Here is a 13,259-nt window from a genome sequence, read left to right as displayed (position 1 = left end):
ATTCGGAAAGCTACTCACCTACTTACTTTGTAGGTAAAGACCTACAAATCTCTGCTGGAGGGCTTTTTCTCTGGCACACGGGAGCACACTCAGCCAGGAGTGCCAGAAGATTAATGACCCTTGAAGCAGCCCCCTACCAAGAATGGTCAGGGAACTGGTAGATAAATACTCCAGCTTCCTCATCACTCAGTTGGGATGACTCTGAGATCTATTATTCAGTGCTCCTACAGATCCCCTGTGGAACTGAGCCTCAGTTGCCCACAGTGGAACCTGTTTGAAACCACATCTGTTATCAGCCTTCCTCACGTTCTCTGATTCAACTCCCTACTCTAATACCCATGCTTCTTAGGATCCCCTCTGAAATAAACTACTTGGACTCAAACCTTGTCTCCGAGCCTGCTTCTAGGAGAATGCAGTCTAAGACAAGTATTGGTACTTTCCTAGTCAAGTATACGTTAATTCTAACTTTAGAAAAAGTGCTCATTTCTTTACATATAACATATCTACACTATGTAGTGTCTTAAATGGCTACAGTTTAAAAAGTATTAAAATATCTACAAGAGTGCCAGAACTATTCTTAACTCTGCCACAATGAGAACTATTTTAAAATTCCATCAAAAAATCCATGTCTGAATTCTGAATAATTATCTGGCATATGTCTAGTAAGAATAGTCATTAAAAAATGTGATTTGCATCATTTAAGCATTTTTGACAGAAGTGTAACAAAACTTCTTTCCTCCTTCTTTCTGGTAGTTATGCGACTTAGGGTTCCTAGGCTTCAAATGACATATTCTGTAACAATGCAATTAAAAGCCTTTGAAAAGAACCTTTTCCCCTTCTCAGGGATTACCAAATGACGAAACACCTGAGAACAGCTGAGATAAATGTTTGAGGCTAATAACCTGAACTGGCTCAGGATTCATCTGTCATCTCTTACCTCCACTCTACAAATGAGACAAGATCTACAAGTGACCCCGGACTACAAATATGGATTTAATGATGGACCCACACAGAGGATGCGTGTGACCTTTACCACAAGAAGAGCCACCACCCTGAGTACTTAGCTCTACAGCAGCGCTTCTCCAACTATCGGCAGTGAAAGACCCGTTAGTTTTTACTCTGCCACAAAACACTAATTTTGTCAAATACTCTAAAAATAAATTCCTAGACAAATGAAATGCAGAATAGAACATACAAAATATAAGACCCCATCACAAGCAAACCCAAATCCACTATGTGTAAGAAGTGTTACTATTTTTTGCTTAACATTCAATCCACACGAAGTATTTGAAAGACTCGAAACAACAATGACAAAACTGCTAATAGTATATCTTTTGGGTCAACACCCAATTTCAGCATGTGGAGGGGGCAGAGCTTCCCCACAGAAATGAGCAATTCTCAGACACCAGCAGGACATCCTACAATTTAATGTAAAACTGACACTATCTACCAGAAGACATCATCACATTCTACAGGTTAAGGACTCAGTCTTGCAAGACTACTCCTCCCTCAATTCAAATACCAACTGCAAGTCCAGGCTATTACCTTTGTTTCTGACCTTCCAGCTACCCGCTGGAGGTTCCAATGACACCCTCCTTGGTAACTCAATTCATATGCCAGCTGAAAGTCTAGGTTGCTATAATTCTGACAAACTAGCTATAAATCAGAGGTTCCCACGACCCCCTCCTTGAGTTCAATTAATTTGCTAGAGAGCCTCACAGAACTCAGAGAAACATTTTACTTATTAGATCATGAGTTTATTATAAAAGGATATGATGCAGGAACAGCCAGATGGAAGAGATGCTTAGGGCAAGGTACGTGGGAAAGGGTGAGGAGCTTCTATGCCCCTCTGGGCTCTCCACTCTCCCCACATCTCCACGTGTTCACCAACCCAGAAGCTCTCTGAACCCTGTTTGTTTGTGGTGTTTATGGAGGCTTCATTACATAGTCATGATTGATTAAATCACTGGCCATTGAAATAAATCAACGGACAAAGGCTTAATCTCCAAAGTATATAAACAGCTCATGCAGCTCAATATTAAAAAAACAAACAACCCAATCCAAAAAGGGGCAGAAGACCTAAATAGACATTTCTCCAAAGAAGACATACAGATGGCCACGAAGCACATGAAAAGCTGATCAACATCACTAATTATTAGAGAAATGCAAATCAAAACTTCAGTGAGGTATCACTTCATACTGGTTAGAATGGGCATCATCAGAAAATCTACAAACAACAAATGCTGGAGAGGGTGTGGAGAAAAGGGAACCCTCTTGCACTGTTGGTGGGAATGTAAATTGATACAGCCACTATGGAGAACAGTATGGAGGTCCCTTAAAAAACTAAAAATAGAACTACCATATGACCCAGCCATCACACTACTGGGCATATACCCTGAGAAAACCATAATTCAAAAAGACACATGCACCCCAATGTTCACTGCAGCACTATTTACAATAGCCAGGTCATGGAAGCAACCTAAATGCCCATCAACAGACGAATGGATAAGGAAGATGTGGTACATATATACAATGGAATATTACTCAGCCATAAAAAGGAACGAAATTGGGTCATTTGTAGAGACGTGGATGGACCTAGAGACTGTCATACAGAATGAAGTAAGTCAGAAAGAGAAAAACAAATATCGTATGTTAACACATATATGTGGAATCTAGAAAAAATGGTACAGATGAACCGGTTTGCAAGGCAGAACTAGAGACACAGATGTAGAAAACAAACGTATGAATTGGGAGATTGTGATTGACATATATACACTAATATGTATAAAATAGATAACTAATAAGAACTGCTATATAAAAAAATAAAATAAAATTTAAAAAGAAAAAAAAAATCATTGACCATTGGCAAATGATTTAACCTCCAGCTCCTCTTTCCTCCTAGGAGGTCAGGAGGTGGGATGAAAGTTCCAACCCTCTAATCACATGGATAGTTCCTCTGGTGACCAGCCCCCACCTTTAGGTGATCTAGAGGCTTTCCAAAAGTCACCTCATTAACATAACAAAAAACACCTTCACCACTCTCCTCACTTAAGAAATTCCCAGGGTTTTAGGAGCTCTGTGCCAGAAATGGCAATGAAGACCAAATCTATATTTCTTATTACAAATCACAATATCACAGTATTGTAACATGGACGAGCCAATTTTGACTCCATGTTGAATCTGTTTCTTTGACTTTAGCCTTTGCTTTTCATTGCTTTTGTTATTATAATCATACATAATGGCCTGTCTCAGGGAATCCCACCCACCTGTGAATGGCTGAAGAAATTAACACATCCCCTCTCAGAGGCTGGCCATTCCAGGAGATGTTTTGCAAGACTGATGGTCCTTTTTACTTTACTTCCTCCCCCCTCTCCCTCTCTATTCTGCCTTTTTACTTTACTTCCCTCTCTGATTCTATAAAAGAAACTGGCATCCAGACCCCCTGTAAGATGGTAATTTTGAGACACTAGTCCGCCATCTTCTCAGTCTGCCGGCTTTCCAAATAAAGTCGTATTCCTTGCCTCAACACCTCATCTCCGATTTATTGGCCTATCGTGCGGTAAACAGAGTGAGCTTGGACTCGGTAACATTCTTTCATTACATATATTGAGTGCTATCCAACCACTGTCATATGCACTTCTAGTTCCACATGACTTTCACTATTACATGTGACTTAATGTTTTTCAATGACAGATTTTTAAAATTATGTGTTATTTTAATCTATTTTGCCAATTGACATAGAGATGACAATTTTCATCTTTTCATTGTCCATAAAAAAATCTTTGCATTTTCTTAGACTATTCAGATAGTTTGATTTGTTCTGAAGAATCATCTCGAATCAGCCTACATTGATCAGAAGGAAAGAATCAATAGCCAGTTTATGATGATTATTTTAGATTTAGGGATGCCTGATGGTTAACACTTGGTTGGAGTCTCTTTACTCCATTAACTCCAGGAACTTATAGGAGTATGCCAGATCCGAGTTAATTGAGAATCCAATTGAGGATTGGTGTACTGGACCAAGCACCCAGACATCATTTTCAAGACTTTGTATCAGTTAATGAATGATTAGTCATGACGGGGAACAGAATACAGTCACCCCAAGATGTGCCAATTTTGCATGTGGATTGTTTTGACTGAAAGCAACTGAGACCCAGCAAACTCAGGAAAAACTTTTTACCTCTCCCTTAACTGCCTAAAAGAATTTCGATAGGGAGCCTATACATTTGCTTACCAAACATTTGCTCTTCCCATCTTCCTGTGAATTGTCTTCCCCCACTTTGAAGCCCCAGACCCCTACCCCCTTATTCTTAGTTCAGGATGGCATATAAGCCTCAACTTTCTGACTGTCTCATATTTTCATGGGGCTTCTGTATGTATGTAACTTGTTTCTCCTGTTTGTCTTATATCAATGTAATTATTGGACCAGCTAAAGAACCTAGAAGGGAAGAAGGGAAATTTTTTCCATCCCTAAACTCATCACCCTGAGTGTGCTGCATGACTAGAAAATGGAAAGGACCTCAGACTGAAGGCTTCCCTGAATTGAAATGGTCCATGGCCACTAGGGCTCCATCTTTGTGTACATTTCTGATTTGAGTGTGGAGTGAGTGGGACACTAGAAGTGACGATATGAGTGATAAGCCCTCCAACTTTGCTGTTACTGTGCATTCTCTTTTTTACTTATCTTGTACACTTCCTTAAAGCTAAGTTAACATGTTGCTATGTGAAGTCCAGTGTATTTTCCACTTTTGATTGTCAAACCAAACCCAAGGCCATGCTGCTGGTGAAGCAGAGTAGGCCCTATATGACTGACTATGCAAAAGATAACACTTCCAATATATTTTTGCCTATGGACCGGGATACGTTAGGCATTAGCGATCAGTTAGCAATGAGCTGAGTCTTCCCATAATCTTTGTGATCAACAGAGGGAAATTTTCTTGAAGGATTTAAAGAACTTGAGCATCCTTAAGTATGTCTGTAAAGTAGATTTTAAAAAATCATATCTACTATGGATTTTTATTGTGCTGCAATAAAGATGAAAATCAGAGCACATGCAGTAAATAACTCACTATCCAAATCTCAGCTACCTCTGAAAACCTCATGCAGGCAAGCCAGCAAGCACATAATACATATGTAAATATTCTGAGCTACAATCTGTGAAGTCTCAAAGTCTATAAGTTAATTTTTTTCCACTTAATTTATAAAAACCTGTTTGTGTACTTTAAGGCAGTGCCTATTTGCTTTTATTTTATAGAAAAAAAAGTAATAAACTTGAATATCTGGTTTCTTAGGCCACAAAAAAGTTACAAGTACTAGGAAAAGGAACTTGTGTAAGTAGATGCATTGATAACAGTAATAAAAAGCGAGAGGATATAGTCATATGACATGTGAATAAAGAAACAAACTATTAAAAGCTAAAAAAATAATCCAAGGGCTTCCCTGGTGGTGCAATGGTTAAGAATCTGCCCGCCAATGCAGGGGACACAGGTTTGAGCCCTGGTCCAGGAAGATCCCACATGCCACAGAGTAACTAAGCCCGTGTGCCACAACTACTGAGCCTGCGCTCTAGAGCCCGCGAGCCACAACTACTGAGCCTGAGTGCCACTACTACTGAAGCCCGTGCGCCTAGAGCCCGTGCTCTGCAACGAGAAGCTACCACAATGAGAAGCCTGTGCACCACGACAAAGAGTAGCCCCCACTCACCGCAACTAGAGAAAGCCCGTGCACAGCAATGAAGACCCAACTCAGCCCCCCACCACAAAAAAAAAAATAATAATAATCCAAGCATCTCAGCACCACTTAGAGGAGAAATAGGCTTGTATACAGTCCTGTGGAGCACTATACTGGATACTGAGGTGATACAAATATTTCAACCATTTCAAACCATATTCTATTTAAGAGGAAAGAAGGCCTATGTCTACTCCTTTATTCAATTATTACACACTGAGTACATAATACAAAGCCAGTTGCTGTACTTAGAAATAGAAACATGGCAAATGCAACAATGCAATCTCTAGTTAAAGTATATTTAGAAAGATATTTAATCCTAAATGGTTGAATTGCAAAATCTTTAAAAAAGGTAAAGTATAAAAAGTAGAATGAAAAAAAAAATGCTACCAAATTTAACTCCTTTTCCAAAGTTTCCAAGGAATAAGGCCTATCACACCTGCATTTGTCAGTGTTTCTTCCTGATCTAAAATTCAAGCTGTTATTCCACCAGGAAATGGTTCTTATATGTTTAGACCACGTTTAAAGAAAACAATATTTTTAAAATAAAGATTGGTCTCATAATGAATAAATAGAATAGAAATGAAGAAATGTGAAGTACTGACTCATTAAAAAAAAAATGTAGATCATGACATGAGCTCAAATTTTAATTTTACTAATCTGTTACAATTTCACTGAATGTTCTAACCTGTGTACAAATTATTGTAGTAAATCTTAATTCAAAAAAATATTTTGGGGCACAATTATTTTCAGTAGGAATCAGCAAGAATCAGATCAGATTTAACTTTTAGAAGTTTACATTTCCACTGATCAGATTGTTTAAGTGGAAGGACATAATAAACAATGTTTGAATACACCATAAATGCTTATCACCATAACAAAACTTATTACTGTCATTTAAGTCTAAATACTATCAAGATCACAAATGTGTTGTAAAGAAAATATAATTTAATTCCATAAGGTAAGAACTACAAAAAAGAAAACAATAATGTTTTTTTAAAAAAGAAAGGAAGAGAGAAAAATTTTTTTAAAAAGCATTCAAGTTTGTTCATCAACAGCCCCTATTAAAGAGGACAACAAAAGAAGAGACTTTGAGGAGAAGATGCAAGTTTCAGTTAAGACAGGAGGTGGAGAGAAAGCTCCAAGAAGAGACTGAGGCTACAGGGGAGCTTTCCGGTGGTAGAAGACACGGCATCGATCTGATCTCAGCTCTACAGCAGTGCACAGCATCATCCAGGGGGTCACTGCCAGGGCTTCCAGGAAACCTGAGAGGCACCTGTGCCTGAGTGAAAGATGAAGTCTGCAGGCCCAGAAAAATCCCCGTTTCCCTTGTCTTCTCACTCACATTATCCATGGTGGCTCCTGACTCCTTAATCATCTTTATCAAACCTCCTCCCCTCTCAGCCTATATGCTAGTTTTTCTCAGAAAATCCCTCATCTCTATGTCAAAGAGCAAAAGGATGACATCTTAATGAGAACATGTCAGTGTCCTACCACGTGTCTAAAAGTTCTTGCATTTGCACTCACTTTTCTTCCTCCTCTACAGCCACAATGGATGAGCGCTCCCTTCTCTTGTACTAGACACCAGCCTTTCTCATCTTCTTTGTTACTGTCCTACATCAGCTGTCTTCTTTAGCTTTAGGATCTTTAACTTCTCCCTCCGACCAATTCCTTTTCAGCCATATCAAAACATGCTCACTATACTCAGCTTTTAGAGAGTTCTCCCAAAATTGGATTCTCCTTGATTCTTCTGTTCCCTCTACCAGTTACAATTCTTGAAAGAGATTTCTACCCTCACTGTCTCCACTTTCATTTATTCCTTTTGTTCATCAAACCAAGGCACACCTAATGACCTTCCCTAACTCATCACTACCACCATGCCCTGAAAGTCTTTTGGCATCTTTGCTGTCCAATAACAGAAGAGTTTTTTAATCATTATCTTAAGCAACCTCTCAATTTCATCTGATGCTGTTAACCACATCCTCCCTCAAAGGCTCTCCTTCGTACTTGTTCATGATATCATAAAGTGTTACTGTCATCCTTTTGCCTATTTCAGGCTCATTTGCAGGATTCTCTTCCTTTTCTATTTAAATAATGGGTTTCTTTGACACTGGGCTTCTAACCTATGCTGTCTTGTCTTTTCACTTTATAGCTGTGTTTATCCCAATTTTATCCTCTATAAACCACTAAATTTGCATTAAGAAACCACGCAGACCACCAATTTTCGTAATTCAAAAAATAGGATTCAACACAATATTTAAAATACTTGTTAGTGGTAGTAATGAGAAAAACTATAGCTTCATATCAGTGAGATGAATGATACTGTTAAATCTCTATCAAGTTATACACATTTATCAAGATGATGAATATATTCAGCTCTGTATCACTTTATATATTCAGTAAGTTTCTTTTCTTACTCTGTTTCCACTAAATGAGAAAATCATAACTCATAATCATAAGTTAACAGAATGGGTGCCCATTTTGATTGTTATGGACAGTCAGGCCCAATATGAAATGAGAAATAATAGAGATATTTTTCTTTAAAATCTACTTTCAAATACTAATCAAATGCTAAGGTGGTTGATGAGCATATCACACTCAAAAGCAGACGGTAAAAAAACTAAACTTGGAAAATAACATTAAAGCAAATAGTATAATACTCCTCAATAGCATTCATCTTGGGGAAGACTTTCTTCAGCCTTCATTCCCAGGACCTGAATAAACTTATAGTGTCTTTGTGCAGATTAGAAAATGGCAGTCCCTCTGAGAGCATGATGTCCTGATGGTACCTGCATTTAAATTAAGAGCTCCCACCCCCAACTTTGGTGAGACACAGCTTAGACCAGGGTCCCCAGTCTTAGAAAGCAGCATGTAGACTGGATTTCAGCACCCATTCATCAATTCAGCTGTACAGAAACTACACAATCATATTCAGTTTATCTGTCCTTTCAACAACGGGATACATTTTTTTCTCCAATAAATCTTTGGAAACGGTCAAACTCTTAATGCTTAGTGATTTGTACCACATCAAAAACCATGATATTCAAATCCTATAGGTATATGTGCAGTGTATCCAAGACATGGAAAGCATCATTTGATGCATCATTTGAGCCAGCCACTTAAAATAATGGAAATGGTATACACAGAAAACATCAGTGCTATGAAAATATTATTTTTAATCTCACTCCCATTGGAAAAATGCATGAGAGCGACCATCCCTGCATAACTAGTACATCTCAACATTGGAAAGAAGGATGTTGAATTCACAGAGATCACAATAAACTTATATAATTCAGTAGCCTTACTTTGACAGTGTTTACAATTTTTTTCTATGTCTTTTTACACTGAATTCAGAACAGAAGCATATTTTTAATCCCACATTTCCCTATGAATAAGGGTTCATTTGTGACACCTTTTCTTGTTGTGACCAATGGCTCATTCTCTATTAATATATACCACTGATGGATTTTCTCCACGTACCTTACAAATTAATCTTTAAATAACAAAGAATCACTCCTCATAAAGCATGGGCTTTACTCTGATAAAGAGAAGAAAATGTTATCATATACTTCTTTCATATACAGTCAACCCTCCATATACACTGGTTCCCCATTGTGGGTTCCACATCCCTGGATCCAACCAACCACAGACAGAAAACATTCAGAATTCCAAAAAGCAAAACTTGAATTTGCCCCACGCTGGCAACTATTTACAAAACATTTAAACTGTATTTACAACTATTTACAGAGCATTTATATTGTATTAGGTATGACAAATAACCTAGAGATGATTTTAAGTATATGGGAGATTTAAAGCATATGGGAGCATGTGCCTGGGTAATATGCAAATACCATGCCATTGTGTATAAACGACTTGAGTATCCTAGCATTTGGTTTCTGTGGGGGGGTCCTAGAACCAATCCCCGATACCCAGGGGCAACTATATAATTATTACAGATGTGCAAAGAGTTATTCGTATGTTCCCTATACATGGTTAAATCCAAATAAACTGTGAGAATAATCGTGTTTCCACACTGCATTCCAGGGACATTATGGGACATCCTACAAATCCATTTAATAAAAGAACTTCACCAATTATGCTTTCTCGCCAATCATATTTTATTGAAGCTCATTTAAAATATTCAGTAGAATTGATATCTTACCTCCTTTAGCAACAAATATTCCAATTTTATTATAGGGAGAATTTAAACTGGTATGGGGAAAATGTGTTTAATTAACCAGAAAGATTGTTGCTCTTTGTTTAAAAATATCAATATATTTGACAGAACTGTGCCACTATTAAAAAAAAAAAAAAAAAACCTTTCTGATAGACAATACACTGGGAACAAATGAATAAACAGTTTAATTAAAATTATTATTGAGATATTTATTTCTGATCATCTTTTTCTCTTCCAGATTCTTGTATAAAATTATCACATTCACTTCTTTCAGCACATACATATTCATCCTTTATATCCACATGAGAGCCCTATTTATAATTTACATTTAGAACAGCATTCTGAGTTTAAGTGTTTCTTTTACTGTTTTCACCTCCCTTATGTTTCAATCACCCATTTTTTTAGCCATCAATACATTTTTGTGAATTGGGAATATAATGAAAGAAAATAGCAACAATTAAACATGTAAATTTAACAAGCAAAAGTAACACAAATGACACAAAATCAAATTGGTTAAGACAAGCTATATCCTCTTATTAAAACTATTAGCAAAGAAGAACTGACAAAGGCATTCCTGAAATGCACGAATGACCTCTAGGAAAGAGACAATTAGAACCTAAAGGGATTTGTGTGAAAATCACAATCTTGTGAAAATCACAATCTTCTATTTCTAACTTGTAAAACTCATCTCAACAACACTGCTTGCTTTTTTTTTAAGTCAAATTGTCAATCCATTACTGATTTAGTAGAATGCCTAGAGCTACCCATGCTTTAGACACAATATATGGAGAAACACAGTTCTACAGGTGATCTATTGGGCAATCATCCATGCCTATGACTTTGTCACTGAATCAGTGAAGAATCTCAACCACGTGCTACCATTCAGATCAACCTCCTGACTACAGGATCAACCCACCTGGTAATCATACACAGCACCATGATACAGTAGGACCAAAATTAATTCATCATGCCCTCTTGCTGTGTCCCTTTGTCTTCCCCAAACAAAATCCTGTTATCATCCCTTGTCTTGTATTTCAGTGACTGGGATCAAATTCCACTCAGTCACCGGAGCAAGGAACCCATTGTGATCTTTGACTTCTCTGTCTCCTTCACCCCTATAAGATGTAGTCATTCACCAACTCCTACTGAGTTCTACTCCTAATATTTATGAAAGCTGCCCCTTTCTCATCTTTCCTACTACCACAAGCATTCCCAGCACCAGCACTATTCACAATAGCCAAGACATGGAAACAACCTATATGTCCATCGACAGATGAATGGATAAAATGTGGTACATATATACAATGGAATACTACTCAGCCATAAAAAAGAATGAAATAATGCCATTTGCAGCAGCATGGATGGACCTAGAGATTATCATGCTAAGTGAAGAAAGTCAGACAAAAAGACAAATACTACATGATATTGCTTATATGTGGAATCTAAAAAAAAAAAAAGAATGATATAAATGAACTTATATACAAAACAGAAATAGACCCACAGACATAGAAAACAAACCTGTGGTTACCAAGGGGGAAAGGGGAGGAAAGGGGGGGGTAAATTAGGAGAATGGGATTAACATATACACACTACTATATATAAAATACATAACCAACAAGCACCTACTGTATAGCACAGGGAGCTATACTCAATATTTTGTAATAACTTATAAGGGAAAAGAATCTGAAAAAGAAAGAAAAAAATATATATATATATTTATAAAACTGAATCACTTTGCTGTACACCTGAAACTAACATAACATTGTAAATCAATCCACAAACAGTTTCCACACCGTACCAGAGTGATTTCTCTAGAATGCAAAACTGATCATATCAACCTTGTGTTTAAAATCCTTCAGGACTTCTGTACTGACCTTGTGCTAAAATCCATAAAGTCCAGATGCCTTGGTTTGGCTTATGAAGTCAACCACGGTCTAATTTCTGACCGGGCTCATAGTCCACTCCTCTTACCCACAGCCATACTGTTTTTATTTCTCAGAACGTACAATGCTCTATCAAACCACAGGCACTTCCACACTGAATTCCCTTTATCTGGAAAAATGTTATTGCCCCACCCCCCCAATAAAACTCACCTACCACCTCCTTCACACAAATTGTACTGTCTTTCTCTCTAATCTATGCCCCACCTTGCCTGCCAAACCCTCCTCATTGCTCAGGGCTCATTTTAAATCTACCTTTTTCCTAGAAACCTTCTCCAAGACACAGGAAAGTTAGGTTCCGCTCTACGTCCACTCATCCTTAGTTCTTTGGGCTTACCTTGTTGTAACATTTGTCATACTTCCCTGTAATTATATATATTTAGTTGCTTACATACTCCAGGACACAAAATCCTTGAAGAGACAGACTATATCAAGTTTACTTTTATACCCCCAGAACCTAGTATAGTACCTGGACCATAATAGTTGTTGAATAAATTCATTCAACAAATATTTGTTGAGCCACCTACTATGTAGCTGACACACTATTAAGTTCTGAGTTTACAAGTGATACTTGGTATCTAAATTCATAGACTTATAGGTTGGGGAAAATGGGTTAAATGAATGAGACATATACATGAAGGCATGCAGGAGCGCATAAGTGAATGGGTGAGTGAATGAAGCCCACAAACCAAGATTAGTACTAGCTTGTCCATAAACTAGGACATGTGCAGCTCTTCTGTTATGGAGGTGCTCCTCTTTATCAGTAGACAAAATTATATAGGAGGCAGCCTGGAGTTAAGAAAGAAAAGAAGAAAATTGTCTTTTCCCAAATCTAAGTTTGGGTGAGAGTCACAAATTCCCCCATACATTCTTCTGGGAATTACTAAAAATATACAGGATTTCTCCTCTTGACATCCAGCAAGAAAGACAGGGCAGGTTACTGGGAAAAGGTAGAGAGGGGGAGTAACTGGGAATCAAGCCGCAGAAGGACCTCGCCAGAGGGTAGGCTTGGGTGGCTGGCTGCAGTGGAGGATTTAGAGTGCCAGCAAGAGGGACCTGGGCTCCTGGGCCCCAGCGGAGAACAAGAAAGAAATAAGCTTTACCTACATCAGATGGTTTTATATGGCCGAAATCAGGTGATCTTGGAAGAAAGTATGTATGCATGTGAACCTTTGTACCCACATTTCTAAACTGGGGATATTACTGGTTGTGAAGACTAAACAAGATCACATTTAAAAAGCATTTTGTGACAAAAGTCTTACATATATTACTCACTATTTAGATTTTCATTTTATCCTTTCCTTTGAGTGACTAATTGCTGCTTCTATTTGACTTCTTCCTTCTTTCAACTCCCTATCCTACAGTTCACCCTATCTGTGGTTGTAATCTATGAGGACAGAGCAAAAGCCTCTACT

The 13,259-nt window shown here is 37.8% G+C and overlaps 1 protein-coding gene across 1 annotated transcript in view; it reads right to left on the bottom strand.

The window, feature by feature from the left end:
• The window catches only part of CFAP47 (cilia and flagella associated protein 47), a 487,004-nt gene that overhangs the window by 287,548 nt on the left and 186,197 nt on the right, over window positions 1-13,259 (bottom strand).

This window comes from Balaenoptera ricei, chromosome X, assembly GCF_028023285.1.
Source record: "Balaenoptera ricei isolate mBalRic1 chromosome X, mBalRic1.hap2, whole genome shotgun sequence".
Lineage (NCBI taxonomy): Eukaryota > Metazoa > Chordata > Mammalia > Artiodactyla > Balaenopteridae > Balaenoptera > Balaenoptera ricei.
The sequence above is the reverse complement of the archived record's forward strand: the minus strand, read 5'-3'. Positions and strand labels throughout refer to the sequence as shown.